Source organism: Saccopteryx bilineata, chromosome 1 (genome assembly GCF_036850765.1).
Source record: "Saccopteryx bilineata isolate mSacBil1 chromosome 1, mSacBil1_pri_phased_curated, whole genome shotgun sequence".
NCBI lineage: Eukaryota > Metazoa > Chordata > Mammalia > Chiroptera > Emballonuridae > Saccopteryx > Saccopteryx bilineata.
Genome location: NC_089490.1, coordinates 217,785,627 through 217,805,716, shown reverse-complemented (window position 1 = coordinate 217,805,716; position 20,090 = coordinate 217,785,627). Strand labels below are relative to the sequence as shown.

Sequence of the window (20,090 nt, the reverse complement as noted above, 5' to 3'; positions counted from 1 at the left end):
GTGACATGATAGCAATGACAGCTGCACATTTTACAACTCCAGAATGCCATGCAATGGCCCATGATGTTCATGGTGCCACCTGAGTTAGGCAGTGCCATGGAGGTTCAGAGAAACAGTATAGACTGTGAGGTCAGACAAAATGGGTTTAAACCCTGCCCCTGCCAGGAACTCAGGCATGTTACTGACTCTCAGATCCACTTTCTAACATGTAAAATAAGAAAAAAAATATTCCTATATATCAAGTTACTATGAGAATTAGAAATAATAAACATAAAAGGCCTCACAGTATGTTCAACAAGTGCTCAATACAGAGCAGTTATTAATATTACCATACCTAATTACTTCTGTCATTCTATCACTTCTAATACTAAATGTGGGACAAACATTAGCCTTAGTCAAGATCTGTAGTTTCCAAGTATTTTTAAATAATGGCATTTCTTGTATCTTTCCTTTTACCATTCAGTAATCAGATGATCCCAATTATAAAGCTTTAAGAGAAGGCAAGAGGCTCATTGTCATTTGGTAGTTTATTTTACAAGGTTACAACTTCCCAGTAAGGCTACCCTCTGCATAACTCCAAAAGCACAATTCTTGTGGAATACCCTGCATGACACTGCCACTGATTTAATAAGCACTGTGCTTGCAATTAAAGACACTGCCACCAGGGGTCGGTGCTGAGCAATAGGCATAAGGTACAAATCGTCTGGCTCCCCACAGCCAGGAACAATAGATACACAGGTGTATGCCAAAACTGAGCTATACAGCAGGCCTTCCCTGGTCAGTCAGTAGAGCCATTGTGTGTCAGAACAGCACAGAAATCCTATTGCTCTGGAAACTTTTCTTAGCAGATTTTGGTTCATTCACACACTCACTGACTCAACAAATATTTTTTGACCCTGCCAAGAGCTGCTGGGCCAAGGTAAAGGTTTTTAAGCAAACTTATCCTTATCACTATGTCATAAGCACATCCCTAAGGTATCTTGGGTAGATATGCATGTACCACAAATGCATCAGAGTAGGGAACAGTGCTGCTTGACCACTCCTCCCCCTGAGACTAGGACAGCTCCTAACAAGGCTCTGAACATCTTGCAGAGGCCAGGCAGGTGCTGTTTTCTGTCATATGAGGGACCACCAGGAAAGGAGGACTACCTGAAAGTGGGCAGGGGTGGTCTGGCTCCAATCTGGCCAACCAAGAACCACCTGAACCTCCTAGGATGCTTCCCAGGACCAGACTGGACCCCAGAACTCAGCCAAAGTGAGTCTGACGCACAGCCTAGCTCAGAAACCAATACTCAAAGTGGACCACCTTGCGTGAAGGGACCAATACTCAAAGTGAAGCACCTTGCCTAACTTGAGTTTATGTGGTGAGATGCAGAGACTAATGGCTGGTTGTTCAGAGTACAGGAAACAGAGAGCAGACCCGAGTGATGGCCGGCTTCCTGTGCCTCTATCCAGACCTCTGCTCATCATCAGTGGACCCCTGAAACTAGCCTTTTCAGTCCCCTATATTCAGTTCCCAAGCTGCCAATGCTACATGTGATATTATTCTGTTTTCCCTCTGCCAAACAGCTGCCATGAGCAACAGCCCTGAATTCCTATGTCCCCTCAGCACCTGTCTGTGCTGATGGGTCCCTTCTCTTTCAGTACCTTAAAGGATTTATTTTCACCTAGGGATACACTGTTATAAATGGTGGTTAGAATCTTAGACCAGCTACCAGAACCTATTTAAGGCTGAGGGGCCAAAGGGGCTAGTGGCCCACAGCGCTACTTCAGAGACACACAGCCTGGCTGAAACCCAGCTGTCACTTCCGGGCTGCAAGATTCTAAGCGACAAACAGAACTTCTCTGTGCCCCAGACTCTTCGTCTAAAAGTGCATCAAATAATGGCAGCAACCTCACAGTGTTATGGTGAAGATTAAATGCGTTTAACATGTGCAAATCACTTAGAGCGGTGCCTGGCACACAAACTCAAGAATGTTAGAGTCAGGAAGACACACTGCTGCAGTGGCCGGAAGGTCCACATGGGAGCAGAGGCTGCCCTGAGAACTAGAACCCTGTGACCTTATGCAGCCACTAACTTTCTCTGACCTCGCAGTTACTATCTGAAAATAGGGACAGTTAAATTACATGATCTCTGAGGTTCTTCCAATTCAAAAACCAAAGAAAACTTAGGAACAGATTATCAATTCATTTTCTGAAACTCTAATCACTTTGTACACCTGACACTAAATACCATATTGCCCCATGTATAAGATACATATTTTTTTCTGAAAAATGTGGGGTCTAAAAACTGGGTGCTTCTTATACAGTGGTTGTAGTTTTTTTACTTGCATTTCCTGCTTTTTTGCGCTTGTTTTTGCGCTCGTTGAAGACAGTGATTCGTCCTCAGACACAGATGAGGACAAGCTAAATGAACGGGAGTTTTGACAGTGAGGAGGAGTTGTATGCATTTTATGATGAATAAAACTGAGTTCAATAACTTTATGTAATACATATTTTCCAAATTTTGGGCCCTAAAATTAAGGTGTGTCTTATACATGGGATCGTCTTATACATGGGGAAATACAGTAATGTTGCAAGTAATCTGTAATTGAAAAATGTGTGTAATTTTTTTTCTTTTTCAGTGATGCTTATAGTGAGAACCTGGCTGATCCCACTTCCATGGCTTATCCAGGTCACAGAACTTTCCAGGTAACCTCTCACTCCAGGCTTGATTCCAGAGCCTGCAGGTGGCCCTACAGGCGCCTCTCTCACCTAGACTCCTAGCACCATAGTAGAAGCTGGGTTTGAGCAGGAACGCCCCCTGCCAATCCCTCACCAAGTGCCACTTAAATATGACAAGACCTGAAGAAAATAAGACACTCCTTTAAGGGGGGAAAAATGGTGGCGTGCCCTGTTTTAAAAAATATTTTTCTTCTGGTAGTCTCAAGAGAAAACCAGGCTTCCCTTCATTTGTTCCTTTCTTTCCATCTGGTTTCTAAGCCATCAAAAGCCCCTTTTCTGCTCCCTGACCTCCTGAAGCCACATGGGGCTTCCTAACCCAGATCAGCAGAAGAACCTCCTGCAGAAAGCAGCTGCTTGCTTGCATGGAGCCCCTCCCTCAGCGTGTGCTGGAGGCACTGATGACTTGCACATTTTAGGAGCAGACCTGTCTTTGCTCCAGGCCAATGGCATGCTCCCAGCAGTGCAGGCTGCAGGGGCTCGTTAAACCAGGGAGAATAACAACAACACGGCAGACTAATAGATGACAGCATGAATGATTTAAGCCATTTTCCAAGTCTTGGGGTTAAAAATACATTCTTTTGGCTGTGAGATTGTGTATTGTGATCAAGACTACTTGGGGACAGGATTTCCATATTTTGTCAGGAGCGGGCAGGCGGGCAGGAGAGGAAGGGTGGTGAGAACAGTAAGTTTTGCGTCCCTCCAGCTTGGCTCTGCAGGCTGCCAGCACATTGCCATTGCAGAGGGCACAGCTTTCTGTGCTGGGAACACCTATGCAGAAAACAAGCAAAGAATACCTGCAAATGCCACTGGCCTCCACATGACACCACTGACCTTACCTGTAACCTGAGAAGCTTTGTGTAATCTGACCATCCCTACCCTTGCATGTGGCTTGCCTTTCCACTTTTAATATCCTGAGAGCAGGGATCAAGTCTCATACATTTTGCTATGTCTTTCAGAACCCTTCACTTAATAAGTGCTTTCCCTGACGAAACTGATAAAACCCAAGAATGGACTGTTAGAGAGATAATAGAACAAATCTCCTCTCAAGAACCCCTCCAGAGTGATCCTGGGTCCTAGTTTGCAGGGCAGTCCCAGCATGGGAATGTCAAGGATGGAGTGGCCTTGAAGGGGCAGGACCTGGAACTATACCCTTGAATCATGATGAGATAGGGGACCAGCCAGCTACCAGTTTTGGGAGGAAGTATAGTCTCCTCAACAGAGCCCATTGGCAAAGGTCCAACAGAAACAAGGTTCTAGGCTACTTGCCCATTCTCTCTGTTCCTGCAAAAATCCACCTACATACCTCTCATCACATTTCACTAGGGCTACGTACTTTCTTGTATACCCTCTCCATCACTTACCTCCTTCTCATTCTAAGTGTTTGGAACAGAATGGTTACCCATGAGTGGAGCCCAAGGAAGAGCAACCTTGGATGAGGGACCATTGACAATGAAGGCAGGTGGGTGGGAGAATCCAGGAAGCCAGACTCCACAAAGGAGCAAAATTACAAGACACAGGATAGTGACACCCAAGTGTGATATGGGTTCCCTAATCCTGGGCACACCAGGCACATTACCAAGACAAGATTCGATATGCAGAATGTGATGAGCTTCCAACTATCTCAACTACCCTGGGTAGAAAGCAGGTCTTGGGAAGTTGAAGTGTCAGGTTATGCAGAGATACATATACAGTGACAATAACCTGATCATACACTTTAATGTTGCTGACCTTTAAGTGTGCATATGTGCCTCATGCTTTTGGATCAGGCTTAGACTTAGAGTTATAGCCATTAAAGGGCTATAAATAGAAATCGTGTGGCCCCATTTCAGTGGATAGAAATTCAGACAGAGGATGAGAATATTGAGCCTTCCTATTCTCTGTGTCTCAACGGGTTCTCCGTTGTAGTTGGGGAACAGATAGTAAGAAGGACACTCCACATGCTACCACAGTTCCCAAAGGCTGTGTGGTTGTTGGAGAAACCACTGCAGCAAAAGCATTCACCATTAATGTTACTGCTGAAAACCATGGTATTTCAACACCATTGTTGGACGCATTGGAATTCTAAGTAAAACTTTCAGGAAACCCTTGGACTTCTAAGAAAAGCACACGGAGTGATGAAGACAACGTTTGATCCCCTTGGGAAAGCCTTGCTCAAAGCCGGCTTCCTTAAGGAGGTCACAAAAGGAGCAAGAGAATTGAATTCATATTTGAACCCTCTCTTTGTCCATGCTTTCCACCCTTAGATTTAGTGGAGGATAAATCTCTGCCCCTGCCTTAAACCCAAGGAGCTTCCTCTGTCTTTGTTCCCTTGGCTCAATCTCCTACTGCATGTAACAGTGTTATTACTCCCTTCAGCCTGAACAGCTGGACTAAAAGGCAGCCACTGAAACTGGGTCAGGTACAATAGAAGAACCTGAGACAGATCCATGTTTATCCAGGTTGTGAGTCACAACAGCTACATCTCCAGACCTAGGTGTCCCATGCCGTGGGTACACAACCCATCAGGAGAAGGCACACAGAGTTAAGACATACCTCCAGTAAGATACCCTGCCTTGTCATCACCGGTGCTTTAATACTCCATCTCACATTCTGAACTGCACTATCCTGACTACAGAATATAATCTACTTTTGACATGGGTTTGGATTATAGAGACATTCTATTGATCCAAAAGGTATGAACTTGCTCATTCCTTCTATAGCATCTGTTCTCAAGTCTATCTACAAGCAGGGCATGTGCATAGAAGAGTCTCCTGTCAGTGAGTTGGCAGACAGCTACAGCTAGGGTGGGAATGTTCTTGAAAGTGGAATAATGGATTCTTTGCAGGAACACAGCATCCCGGAGCTGTGGTTCCTCTAGTGGCTATCATGAGAGCAAGCATCAGGGAGTGTTTAAGGTGGCCCAGGTACGGTACTAGTGTCCTGGGCTAGCTGTAACACCATACCACAAGCTGGGTGGCTCAAAAAGACAGCATGAATTTACTGTCTCACAGTTCCAGCCACCAGAAGTCCAGAGTGGTAGGACCAGTCCTTCCAAGGCTCCAAGGGAGAAGTCACCTCAGGCCTCTCTCCTATGTCCAGTAGCAGCCAACAACCTTTGGTGATCCTTGGCTGGCACATGCATTCCTCCAATCTCTGCCTCCATCTTCACATGGCGCTCCCCTCTGAGTGTCTCTGTGCCTCGAATCTTCCTCTCCTTTCTCTTAAAGAGACCTCAGTCATTGGATTCAGGGATCACCCTAAATCTAGAGTGATCTCACGTCAAGATTCCTTAATTATATTGCAAAGACTTTGTTTCCAAGTAACTTCACATTCACTGAGACCAAAGATTAAAATTTGAATATACCTTTTCAGGGGGATAATTTATCTCCTCACAGGTGTAATAGGAGGAATTTTGCATGTCTTATGTCCCTGGTGGAGGAAACCTCTGAGGTCACCTTGCCCACCATCCCCATGACTGCTGAGCATTCTCTGCAGTATCACTGCTTCAAGTTCAGACTCCTCCACTGGTTCTAAAGATTTTCCTGGTGCACAATGTCACCATGGAGGTGGTGACTCCTATCACCAATACTTTTTATCAATAGATGAAGAAGCAGAGGCCAGAGGAGTACACAACTTGGTTAAGGTTACACACAGTGAGCCAGGATCATGTTCTTGCATAGTATTGCCTGTAGCCAGTCTGACTCTGCAGTGAGAGAGTAGGGGAGGAGGTCAAGTTCCCAAAGAGTTCTGGAATCCCTCAGTATCACCACGAACATGACCTCGAAGTGCCAGGATAGCCCTGCCATTCTTTTCGTCCTTTTTTTTTTTTTTTCTGAAGCTGGAAACGGGGAGAGACAGTCAGACAGACTCCCGCATGCGCCCGACCGGGATCCACCCGGCACGCCCACCAGGGGGCGACGCTCTGCCCCTTCGGGGCGTCGCTCTGCTGTGACCAGAGCCACTCTAGTGCCTGGGGCAGAGGCCAAGGAGCCATCCCCAGCGCCCGGGCCATCCTTGCTCCAATGGAGCCTTGGCTGCGGGAGGGGAAGAGAGAGACAGAGAGGAAGGGGGGAGGTGGAGAAGCAAATGGGTGCCTCTCCTATGTGCCCTGGCGGGGAATCGAACCCAGGTCCCCCGCAGGCTGATGCTCCACTGCTGAGCCAACCGGCCAGGGCCTAGCCCTGCCATTCTTAATGCCATTCCCACCTCACCTTGTCCCACAGACAAATGCTGTTCCAATTGGTGCAGGACAATACTCTAAGCAAAAGATCATTTAAAAAAAATAAACTTTTGCAAATGCCCCCCCATTGTATTACTTGCATCTCCATAAGGAGAACTGGGCCCCAAATACCACACCTCCTCTTCTTCCCTGTGGATTCTTCCCTTCACATGTAGATTCTTACATGACCGCATTTTCCTCATTTCACCTGTGAAGATACGTTCACACTCACTCCATGCACATTCTGTTGAGCATCTCACAAATGGAAACAATAATTTCCAGAGAAATATTTCTATCCTAGAACTATGATGCTCAAGTGCACCTTCACTGACAGAGTGTTCCTTTCCTTCCCGGCTCCAACAGGTGAACAAACACGCTTCCTCCGCATGTGTGCAGCTGTGCATGCTCTGCTGCCCAAGGTCCGGACCACATGTGGGTGGTCCTCCTGTGGGCGGTCCTCCCCACAACAGGTAGACAGCAGGTGGACAGCAGATGGACAGTGGGTGGGAGGTGGGGCAGGCGTTCCTTTTCCCTTTCTTCTCCTTTTTTTTTTTTGTATTTTTCTGAAGTTAGAAGCAGGGAGGCAGAGAGACAGACTCCCACATGCGCCCGGCTGGGACATGCCCACTAGGAAGCAATGCTCTGTCCATCTGGGGTGTCGCTCTGCTGCAACCAGAGCCATTCTAGCGCCTGAGGCGGAGGCCATGGAGCCATCCTCAGCACCCAGGCCAACTTTGCTCCAATGTAGCCTTGGGTACAGGAGGGGAAGAGAGAGACAGAGAGGAAGGAGAGGGGGAGGGGTGAAGAAGCAGATGAGTGCTTCTCCTGTGTGCCCTTGCCGGGAATCGAACCCGGGACTTCCACATGCCAGGCCCATACTCTACCACTGAGCCAACTGGCCAGGGCCCCTTCTTCTCCTTTGATTGAATGTTGCCCTCACTCACTGGGAGGAAAGTTCATCTTTTTCACTTTACATGTATTTGTATGACTAGTTCCTTAAGTTCTGTAATTAAATCATTACAGAGCTTTCAGGAAAAATAAAGAGACACTGGAATCAGCAACCCTTAAGCCCAGACTACAGAGACACAGTAGAAACAAACAAATGCTCAGTTTTATAACTTCAGAAACCAGGCACACTTCCCCTCTGCTCCCACTGGACCTCGTCCCATGGGAACAATGCTCTGGCTGGAAGGTGAAGCCATTCGGAACAGAATTCCTGTTTCTATTTCCAGGGAGCTCCAGTTTTCACCCTCTGACACTCCATACAAAGTCACAATAGGGGCATCCTGAAAGCCAAGAGCTAACTGTCAACCTCCTTCCTGTAGGATGTACCCCTGGAAACATGAACTGACCAGACCCTCAGCCTATCCCAACTCAAGTAAGAAGTCAGCTGGCTACCACTTACTCTCCTGCTCTGACTGTACCCTCACAAGACTCACTTTCAGGTAAACTAAACTTCTCTGTACCTCACAGTTATTATCTGTTAAAGGGAATTATAATGTACAAACCTCAGGGATCAATGTGAAGTTTAAATACAACAACACGTGCAAAAACCAGGCTTGTACACAGAACACACTAGCACATAATGAATGTTAGCAAGTTCTACCACCTTTGTGCCATCCAGCCCTCACCCCAGCCCCACGGAGGAGCACCTGCGAGTGTGCATGAGACCCACAGTGGGGCCACACCTGAACTATTTCTTTTACCTCTCATGGAGACTCCACTGAGAAAGACATTTCTGTTATTTTTAAATCATAGATGAGGAAACAGAGGCTGAGGGTAAGTGAACCCCAAAGTGGGTGGCAGGTCCAGGATTCATCCCAATCCCTGTGTCTCAGAAGCCACATTTTAGACAACCACGTGTGACTGACTTCAAATAAATAGGAATAATCTATTAAGTGGCTTTGTCTGGGTGGTAGAAAAAGCAACATGGGCAAAAAAAGAAATCATTTGAAATAGGACCAGTATCTTTAAGTTGGCTTTCTGAGGACTCTAATCATGATATCATTTTCTCTACAAACACCTTAATAAACATTAATTTACTAGAATGATGTGGGTGAGAAGCAGCTCAGAGGTAGGTTAATACCTCCATCACCTTTCCCAAATGAAGAACAAATGGTTGGTGACTCAAAGAGTCAAGGAATGTGGATGTTCCGGTGTCACATGGCTTTGTGGGGGCTGCACTAGGCTGAAATAGCCAGGATTTCCCATGTATCATTTCCTATGTGACAATCCCAGGGACGACTGTTGTGCATGCAGCCCAAACCTGGAGCCATAAAACTCAGCCAGAGAGGATTACCCAATAAAATAAAATTCAGGGTGATGCTGGTTAATTTAACAATGAATAATTTTAAATGAAAGTATAATCCAAAATTGCAAGGCACATATAATCCAAAATTGCAAGGCACCTTTAAAAAAGCATTCATAAACACAGATGTTCATAGTAGCATCAATCACAATAGCCAAAAGCTGGAACAACCCAAATGTCCATCAACAGATGAACAGATAAGCAGTAGTATACTTAACTATGGTATATTATTCAGTATTTTTTTTTAAAAAAAGAAGGAAATTCTGACAAAGGCTACAACATGGGTAAACTTGGAGGACATTATGCTGAGTGAAATAAGCCAGTCACAAAAGGACAGATACTGTATGAATCCACCAATATGAGGTACCTACACTGGTCAAATTCATAGAGACAAATGTAGACATAGAGACAAAGATGTTGCCAGGGGCTGGGCAGGAGGACTGAGAGGAATGAGCAGTTAGGGTTTAATTGGTCCAGAGTTTCAGTTTAGGAGGATGAAAAACTCTGGACATGGATGGTAGTTATGCTTGCACAAGTGAATGTATTTAATGCCACTGAACCATGCACTTCAAAATGGTTAAAATGGTAAATTATATGTTATGTATATTTAACCATAATAACAATATTTACAGTTTACTTAAAATTCAAATTTAACCAGGTGTTCTGTGTTTCTGTTTGCAATCTCTGGCAGCCCTGTTACTAGGAAACATTCAGCAAGGTCAGGGTCCAGAGACATTTTTCATTGTCAACACTAGGAATGAGTACTCCAGTACCTAATAGGTACAGGCCAGAGATGTGGCTAAACAGCCTGCAATGCACCAGACAGCTCCTGACAATGGAAATAACCTGCTCCAAAATGTCAACTGTGCCGAGGTTGACAAACCCTGCCCCCAAAAGAGGGAAGAAATATTTAAATTTCAGCCACTGATCGCAAACAATTGATTCCCACAGGAACATAAAAGTACACAAAGCTGATCTGTATGAAGAAACACCTAAAATTATTTTTAATCATCTTGCATTTTTTTATACACAAAATTCTGTTTGTGGCCCTGGCCGGTTGGCTCAGCGGTAGAGCGTCGGCCTAGCGTGCGGAGGACCCGGGTTCGATTCCCGGCCAGGGCACATAGGAGAAGCGCCCATTTGCTTCTCCACCCCTCCGCCGCGCTTTCCTCACTGTCTCTCTCTTCCCCTCCCGCAGCCAAGGCTCCATTGGAGCAAAGATGGCCCGGGCGCTGGGCATGGCTCTGTGGCCTCTGCCTCAGGCGCTAGAGTGGCTCTGGTCGCAATATGGCGACGCCCAGGATGGGCAGAGCATCGCCCCCTGGGGGGCAGAGCTGTATGAATCCACCGCCCCTGGTGGGCGTGCCGGGTGGATCCCGGTCGGGCGCATGTGGGAGTCTGACTGTCTCTCCCTGTTTCCAGCTTCAGAAAAATGAAAAAAAAAAAAAAAAAAAAAATTCTGTTTGTGAGAGAAGCTGCAGCAGATTTTGACTCAATCCACAGAAGATTAAAAGCTTATCACAAAAGGTCTCTCGGTCTAGTCCCAGCAGCAATATGGTTGGTGAGGCACTCTGGCCACAAAAATCAAAATAGGAGATAAATTAAGGATGAATTTAAGCCAAATCCTCAGAGCAAAGATTCATGCAGTTCCTAGAAAGATAGGCACTTAGATCACTGTAACAAAAACACCCAACTGGAAAGTGGGTGGGCCAGGGAGAAGCTTAGCTATCCCTACTGACCTGAAATTCAATTGCTAAACCTTTAAACTTGAGAAGAAAAGGATATTCACCAAGAACTTCAAAACAAGCACAGTGAAGTCTTCAGCACATTTTTCACCATTCTTCACATAAACACAAATTTACATGTTTTATCAATGCTGAATTAAGAATCAAAGACAAAGTAGCAGCTTATTGTCAGAGCTGTTTTCAGAACAACAACAAAACAAGATTAGTGCCGCATAGCTGTATGTAACTTATACTGATGACCCATCAAGAAAATCATTGGTGGTGAGAAAAGTGGTGTTTCCTGCTTCTTAAAAACCATCCAGCTTCACCCATCAATAAAGACTTTTGCTGCAACCCAGAGGGTCAGTCTACAAGAAAATAGAAGTTGAACAAGTGAAGCACTCGGGAATGGAAAATCACCAATTCTTTACAATTGAGGGGCTTTACGGAAAGTCATATAAGGAGAAAACTCTGCATAGAGAATGGAATGTAGAAAACATAAATAAGAAAGGAAATCTATAACCAAAATTAGGTTACAATGGGACAGCTGCTGCTGGGCTTCCAGAGACAGCGTCAGGGCACCCGCCTCCCACGCTCAGGGATTCTGTGGCTGTTTCCTCTTTTCTGCGTCAACCCGTCTCCTTCCCCAGGTGTCTTTTCCTTCCTGTTGGCTTAGGTTTCATAGCCCTTGTAAAAGCCATTAAAAATTGCAAGGAGCCTTCATTGCAAAAGAGAACTATTTCTCCTAACTGAGGGTCTTAAGGGATAATTGTAGGTAAAATACAAACTCTAAAGCCATCCTCTATTTTCACAAGCATTGAGTTCCAAAATAACACTAGTCCTGTACCAGTTACTCACAAACACATATGTGTACACAGGAGTTTGGTGAGAGGACAGCCTCACTGAACTGGAATTCAGTGTTGGCTCTCTACCAACTCTGAGAACATTACTGTGCAGACAAAGCCATGAACCTGAAGTCAGATGTTCCAGTTCCAATTCCACACTGTGTCCGTAAAGTCATGGTGCACTTTTGACCGGTCACAGGAAAGCAACAAAAGAGATAGAAATGTGAAATCTGCACCAAATAAAAGGAAAACCCTCCCAGTTTCTGTAGGATGATGTGGCAGCATGTGCGCATGTGCAGATGATGACTTAACACCGTGTATACAGAGGAGCAGCCCATGGCCATACCAGTCGAGATGTGGACGGAACAGAGGAAAGTTCAGTGTGTTCTGTGGCTCACTAAATTCAAATCCATGACCAAAGTGCAACGTGAATATTGGCACGTTTATAAAAAAGCGCCACCACATAGGAATAACATTACTCCGTGGGATAAGCAGTTGAAGGAAACCGGCAGTTTGGTGGAGAAACCCCATTCTGGTAGGCCATCAGTCAGTGATGAGTCTGTAGAGCAGTGGTTCTCAACCTGTGGGTCGCGACCCTGGCGGGGGTCGAACGACCAAACACAGGGGTCACCTAAAGCCATCGGAAATTTCAGACAGTCAGACTCCCGCATGCGCCCGACCGGGATCCACCCGGCACGCCCACCAGGGGGCGATGCTCTGCTCCTCTGGGGCGTCGCTCTGCCGCAACCAGAGCCACTTTAGCGCCTGGGGCAGAGGCCAAGGAGCCATCCCCAGCGCCCAGGCCATCTTTTGCTCCAATGGAGCCTTGGCTGCGGGAGGGGAAGAGAGAGACAGAGAGGAAGGAGGGGGGGTGGAGAAGCAAATGGGCGCTTCTCCTATGTGCCCTGGCCAGGAATCAAACCCGGGTCCCCCGCACGCCAGGCCGACGCTCTACCGCTGAGCCAACCGGCCAGGGCTTCACAAACCCTTTTGGTGTGCCTCAGTACAGCTTAAGGGGGCCCTGTCGGCGTGCTCCTCTCACCTGGTTTTGGTCTGAACTCAGAGCAGCGTGAAGACAGTCCACATCAACATTGGAGACTGGGCAACTAATGCAGCAGGGGGCCCCTCAGCTTTAGTTCCCTTTCTGGCCAACGCCTTCTAACAGGTGTCAATTTACAGGATTATCACCTCAAACCACCTTTTTGGGAGTTCCTCACAGGGAACTCCCTTTATGTTAATCTACTGAAATGTTTACATTAAACCACTTTTTAAGATGTTCTTATTTTCATTAATTTACAAAGTTAATGTAAATAACACCAAGCCACTTCTTATCTATGTATAACTTCACACACACCTACTAACTGGGCTCTGCTTGTAAGTCAGTCTGTTTATCACATTACAGAGTTACGGCACTAAGCCATTATATTAATTCCTATCTAATTGGCATAACTTTACTTAATTTTAATAAATATTTTTAATATCCTTAATTACTTTTATATATCTTTGATATTTTTATATTTCTATATATTTAATTACTATAACCTTATATTACTACAACACATAGTGGAGAGGTGTTTATGACGTGGAAGGATCACATGAGCCCTAATATTCCCAACCCTTGGAGTTTTTAATCTTTTGTTTGAATGAATTAATGACAAATATTTACATTTTAACATTATGATAATCGCCTATGGCTTTCCCACTCTATGTCACAGCCACGGTGGGTGTGGGTGATGCAACTAGTCATCGAGAAAAGGCATTCTGACACAATGGAATTAATATGAAAGACAAATCCTGCGAAGATGCCAGTAGGGTTTATTCCTCTTGTAAAAAGCAGGTACACAGTATCTTACCTACAGTCCAGCTGCTCGCCAGGTAGGTGTTCCCTGGGAATCCACCTCTCTGGCAACATTCAGACACTAGAAACAAACTGAATTCATCATCCACAGTATTTGAATCACTGATAAAAGCAATGGGTTAAATACAGCTCTGACAAGTTTTCTAGACACAGACAAAGACTGTGGGCATCCAAAGGGGAAAAAATATAGGGTCATATAAGAGGTCTCAGGTCAGATGAATGGTGCTTCTGTAGGCGGGGGAGGCCAGCTGTGCTGTGCAAATGCTATTCAGGAGAAGTGGCAGGGAATTGAGGACTGATAACTCAATCCTAAGAAATCGAGACCTGCTGATGTTATGATGCCTCCCTGGAGATTTTGGTTAGGTAACTTCCATTTGTAGGCCCTGGCCAGTTGGTTCAGCAGTAGAGTGTTGGTCCGGCATATGAATGTCCCAGGTTCCCTTCCTGGTCAGGGCATACAGGAGAAACAATCATCTACTTCTCCACCTTCCCCATCTACCCCGCGTCTCTCTCTCTTTTCCCCTCCTGCAGCTATTGCTCAAATGGTTCAAACAAGTTGGCCCTGGGCACTGAGGATGGCTCTATGGCCTTATCTCAGGTGCTAAAATAGCTCGATTTCCAAGCAATGGAGTAGCAGCCCCAGATGGGCAGAGAGCATCACCTGGTGGTGGGCTTGCCAGGTGGATCCTAGTCAGGGCATATGCGGCAGTCTGTCTGTCTGCCTCCCCTCCTCTCACTTAATAAAAATAAATAAAAAGAAAACATTCTATTTATGATACTACTACTCTTTTTTATCTCAGCTAAAAATTAGTGAAACTTCCTATTTATAGAGATTCTAAATTGTTTTGGGGAGAATAGCTATTCTTTTTTTTTTTTTTTTTTTTTTTTTTTAATTTTTCTATTGATTGGAGAGAGAGAGAAGCATCAGCTTGTTGTTCTACTTAGTTGTTCCATTTAGTTGTGTACTCATTGATGGCTTCTTGTACATGCCCTGACCAGGGATCTAACTCGTGACCTCGGTACACCAGGACAATACACTGAGCAACCCAGCCAGGGCCAAGCTATAATTCTAAAAAAGCCACCCCCAGGTTCTTTCCAGTGGTATAATCCACCCCTCTTAGGAAATGGCTATAGGTTGCTAGGAGGGGCAGTACAGCGTCATGCCAACCAGGTCCCCCTGGGATCTGTGGTTTGGTGATCCCTGCAGTGACCTTCAGACAGAGTGGCTGAGAAAGACTTTGCCTGGGCAAAGACTGCTAAGTGCCTCCAAATATCCATTCTACTCTCCATCTACAGAATAGGGCTTTCAGCTGGATTTCCCAAAATATAGTTCTTGGCTTCCTTTGCAGCTAGATGTGGCCATGAGACCAAGACCTGGACAAAGGGCCATAAGTAGAAGTGTCATTGGACAGCTTCCAGGTGATAGATACATGAATTTACCAAAACTTCCAAACTGCCCTTTTGCTGTTCCACTTGTCTATCTGACCCCACCCTCAATTACTGGACTATTGCCCCTGAAACAGAAAAGTTCTAGGAAGCTGGTCAGCTGCCCCAAGGAGAAGCAAGCGTTCCAGGAAGCCGAAATCATAGGACTGCAGAAGGGAGCATACCAGAATTGCTGACTCAACACACACTTGCTCAAAGCTCTCCCCACCCTCAATAAATGTTTGCCTCAGAGTCTGTTTCAGTGCACTTCTCCCAGAGGAGTGCCCCGGCAGGTCTTTCTCCTCTAATAAAGCCTGCACACCTGGTGTTTGAGTGCCGTCTCATTCTTACATCTGGTGCCGAAACCCGGGACAGGGTACTAACTGCCTGGACGATCCCTCTTTGCAGGCCAAACTTACAACCAGGGAAGCTGTGGACAGCGGCAGCTCATCTGGGCTAACTCCCTAATTCTGTTCAGCTGTGTGAGCGCGGTTGAGCGACCGGCAGTCCGACCCTGTCCTGAACCCTGCTGGACCAGGAAGGTAAAGAGTTTCTCCCTCCTCCCTCCCCAGTTAGCCTCCAAACTTCTCTCTAAAAACACCTCTTCCTGGTAGGATGGTTTTGACTTAGGACCCCATATCTACGGGTGGTCTGCCTCTACTCCTCTACTGGACTTTTACGAAAGTCTAGGTGCGCCTAGCCAGGCCACTCTCCTACATCTCGGGATCTCAGCCTTGGGGTGACGACCTCTTGTCTGAGACTCTCTTTCTACAGAGAGTTTCTCCTCTCGGAACTGTGACTGAAGGCAGGGACGCCCTGTTCTCTCACCAGTCTCCTCTACTGTGGGTTCCTCCCAGTCCAAACCATCCAGCCAGACTCCCCTCGGCTGTGTCCTCAAAAATCTCGCCAAACTTGGCCTGTCTGACCTCAAACCAAAAAAATTCATTTTCCTCTCTAATACAGCCTGGCCTCAATGTAAATTAGACAACGACTCCCACTGGCCCAAGAATGGAACCTTGATTACAATATCCTAAGAGATCTTTACAATTTCTGCCACCGGACGGGGAGGGCATCAGAAATTTCTTACGTGCAGGCTTTTCTTCTCCCTTTTCTCCTGTCTTTACTTTCTGTGCCTTCTGTTCTACACGCAGGCCATTTTTGGCCAGAGAAACCTCACCTAAAACCTCAGCTCCTAATCTCTCCTCCACAGACTCCTAACTCTCTCCCTTCCTGCCTGACCCCCGAGGGTGCCCCTCTCTCAGGACCCTTCGTTGGTCCCTCTGCAAATCTTTTCCACTCAAGTCTCTCCCCTCCAGAAAGCACCCTCCCTTCGCAGAAACCTGTTTTCTCATTCACCTGCAAATCCAGTTTCTCTTTCTCCTCCCCTGCTGGCCAGGGGCCCCTCCCTTCTCCACTGTGTTCTTAAACCCCTCCTCCCTCCTTACAGATGGGCGGCTCAGTCTCTTTTTCTTCTTTGTCCATCCTTCCCCCTCCTCAGAGACTGACTGCGCCTTCCACTATCCCTCGCCCCTGCCCCTTTCCTCAGAGTTCTAAATCCTTTTGACTCCTCTAACCATGTGGTACCACACCAGCACTTTAACCTCCTTCTCCTGCAGATTCTGATCCTCCTTTTTTTCCATCCAGCTGCTCACACTGTCCATCAGTCTGCTTTCTCTCTTCTTCTCCTCTACGCTGACAACTCCTGCCATCTCGAAAAGCTTAAAAAAACAGAATTGTCTATTGAGCTGTGTGAGTGAATAATCTGTTTTGTCTCTCTGTCAGAAAATATCTCTAGTATAATTTGAATTGAAACAAGTAAAGCATCCTCATTTAAATTCCTTAATTCATAAATTTTATCTAAAGTCTTTGTTTAATGTGTAACTGTGTCTGTTTCTAAGGCCTTAAACCAATAATTACCTGCCTCTTAAACCAGGCTTACTCATCCCCATGGACTCTCCCTGCAATACTCCCATCCTTCCTGTTCAAAAACCTTCAGGGGCTTATCACCTCATACCAGACTTACATCTAATCAATGAGGCAGTAGTTCCCCTCCATCCAGTAGCCCTAATCTCTACAAGTTATTGTCACACATTCCCTCAAACACCACTCACTTCACAATACTAAACCTCAAAAATGCCTTCTTTGCCATTCCTCTACACCCTGACTCTTACTTTCTGTTTGCCTTTACCCAGACACTAATGCAGCCCAGCAACTTACATGGACTGTCCTACCCCAGGGGATCAAAAACAGCCCACACCTGTTTGGGCAGGCACTAGCTCGGGATTTAACAGCATGCAATCTTAAAATTAGTACTCTCTTATAATATGTAGATGACCTACTCCTCTGCAGCCCCTCCCTGCCTGCCTCAAAGAGACACACCTCCACCCTTCTTAACTTCCTCACCATGAAGGGATATCGTGTCTTCCCTGCTAAGGCTCAACTTCACTCCTAGTCTGTAGCCTATCTAGATAGACATTGCCTTAACCCCCACCACCTGAAGTCTTACCCTAGATCAAACTCAGACCCTCCACAGTCTCCAACAACATACCACCGCAAATCAAATCTTTTCTTTCCTCAGGCTTCTTTAAACACTGGATTCCCAATTTTGCTCTTAGTCAAGCCCCTCAGTGAGATCTTCTGAGCATGACTTTTAAGGTCTCTAATGACCAAGGGAGTAACAGAAAAAGCAAATAAGGCCCAAAAGAAGTCAGGAAATACCAGCTTTTGGCATACGCTCTTCAAGGCTCCGGTGCCCTAAAAGGCTTCATAGAATTCCATCAGGGCCCTGCTCCAGCATGGAAAGAAAGGTCATTGAACTGAAGCCTGCCAGGCTTCCCAGCCCCACCGTTTGACACATCTGTGCTGTGGAAAGAGGGACATGAGAAGGTAAGCTGCCCCCTTGCTCCTTGGAGGGAGGGTTCAGTCTCTTCTAGCCCTGCTCCAGCTACCTGTGATCTGACCTTGCCCAGCGTGCTGGGAATTGCCACTGAATGCCCAAGGACATAGTTCACAAGCCTAAGGTATTTCTTTCAAGTAACAGATAAACTAATCTCATTTCCTGTAAACACAAGGGCCATCTACTATGCCTTACCTGAATATTTGACTTTTATTTATTTCTCAAAGATCTCTACTGTATTGACAGTCTGATTTTGTTGCTTTATTTAATGTATAACATCTCCTTTATTCCTCTTATCTCAATGCCCCATACCTATTGTAGGCTGAGACCTGCTGCTAATTCCAGCTAGAAGCAGTGGTCAGTAGGACTTAAACTCTAACTGCAAAGTATAGAAATGTAACCACCCTTTCCCTAAGTACTTGCAGGATTTACAAGTTACTCAGCAAACTGTTCAAAGGCTGTCCAAGAGGCACTTCCAGCATTACATCACCCAAGGACTGACTTTCACGTGGACAGGTCCACACACCATGATCCTGACAACTCACACTGCTACTAAGGGTGACTCTTTCCTCCACCCTGACCATCTGACAGTCACCTCTGAAGCTCCATCTGGAGCTCAGAAACAGAGAAATGAAACCAATCCCTTGTCCTTCTATTCTCTATTCACCTCTCAACCTACCTCACCCAATCAGATGCTTTCTCCTCACGTGGGACCAACACCTACATGTGTCTCCCTACTAATTAGACAGAAACCTGTACCCTAGTCTATCTCACTCCAAATATCAACCTAATCATCCCACCCCATGAGCCTCTTTCAGTTCCTAGTACACTACCCGTCAATCTAAGGACGAAACGAGCTATACAGGTAATCCCTCTTCTTGTTGCTTTAGGAATCTCTACAGAAGTAGGTCTCGGGGCAGGGGGACTGGCCACTGCCCTGTCTTATTCTCTCTCTCTCTCTCTCTCTCTCTGAAGCTCAGCAAATTTGTAAACATGGAATCAGTGGTTTCACACAAACTGGGTGTCTTGACTATTGCCTTTCATTAGTCCACTCACTCTCCTATTTATTTTTCTAACGTTGACCCTACCTCTTACCTAGTTCACTAGTTTCTTACAAAACTGCATGCAGACCTTCGCCAATCAGAAAATTGGAAAAATCTACCTAACCCTACATACCAATGCTAAAACCTGCCCTCGCAAAACAAAAAACTCTGGAACCCTATAAATACACCCCTACTCTAACTGCCCCAGGGAGAGGTCCACGAAAGAGGCCTCAATAGGGATAACAGCAGGAAGTAGCTCCAGAAGATGGCTGGTCCAAGACAAACCTCCTTCCTGGACCTCATACCCTTTTTTCTCTTTTTCTCTTCCCCTCACTTCTTTCTTCTTTTATCATACCACAGAGTTGAGAAATGATAGATACATGAATTCACCAGAACTTTCAAACTGCCCTTTTGCTGTTCCACTTGTCTATCTGACCTCACCCTTACTTACTGGACTATCGCCCCTGAAACAGAAAAGTTCTAGGAAGCTGGTCAGCTGCCCCGAGGAGAAGCGTTCCAGGAAGCCGAAATCGTAGGACTGCAGAAGGGAGTGTACCAGAATTGCTGGCTCAACACACACTTGCTAAAAGCTCTCCCCACCTTAATAAAAATTTGCCTCAGAATCTGTTTGGGTGCACTTCTCCCAGAGGAGTGCCCCGGCAGGTCTTTCTCCCCTAATAAAGCCTGCACACCTAGTGTTCGATTGCCGTCTCATTCTTACACCAGGCACCTTCCTTAAGGATCAGAAAACATGTCCCCCCCCTTATGCTTGTCCTACCTCCATCCTGCTACCTACATCACCAAGTTTCTATAGGCCATGAGGTTGGAGCCAGCAGGCTGGTTTCCCCATAACTGTGAGGTACCATGCCAGCCTGGGATTGCTCACCTATGCAAGAGGGGGAAATTATGTCTACTTTAAGCAACTATAAATAAAGATTATCTCGGATTTTCTGTAATAGCCAAACCTAATGCTAACTAATAAAGTGTCAAAAGCAAGTGGGATTGACAAGACAGCTCGAGGTGGTTGTTTGTCACTGGAATACATTGTTGCCTCTTTGGGCAGGAAAAT

General features: G+C 45.9%; 1 protein-coding gene and 1 long non-coding RNA gene across 2 annotated transcripts in view; one reads left to right on the top strand and one right to left on the bottom strand.

The window, feature by feature from the left end:
• DISC1 (DISC1 scaffold protein) overlaps nucleotides 1-20,090 on the bottom strand; it is a 369,832-nt gene that overhangs the window by 108,150 nt on the left and 241,592 nt on the right.
• Nucleotides 15,345-19,699, top strand: LOC136320307 (uncharacterized). Its single transcript, XR_010728302.1, has 3 exons — nucleotides 15,345-15,624; nucleotides 17,661-17,968; nucleotides 19,495-19,699. It is a non-coding gene; the product is annotated as an uncharacterized lncRNA (long non-coding RNA).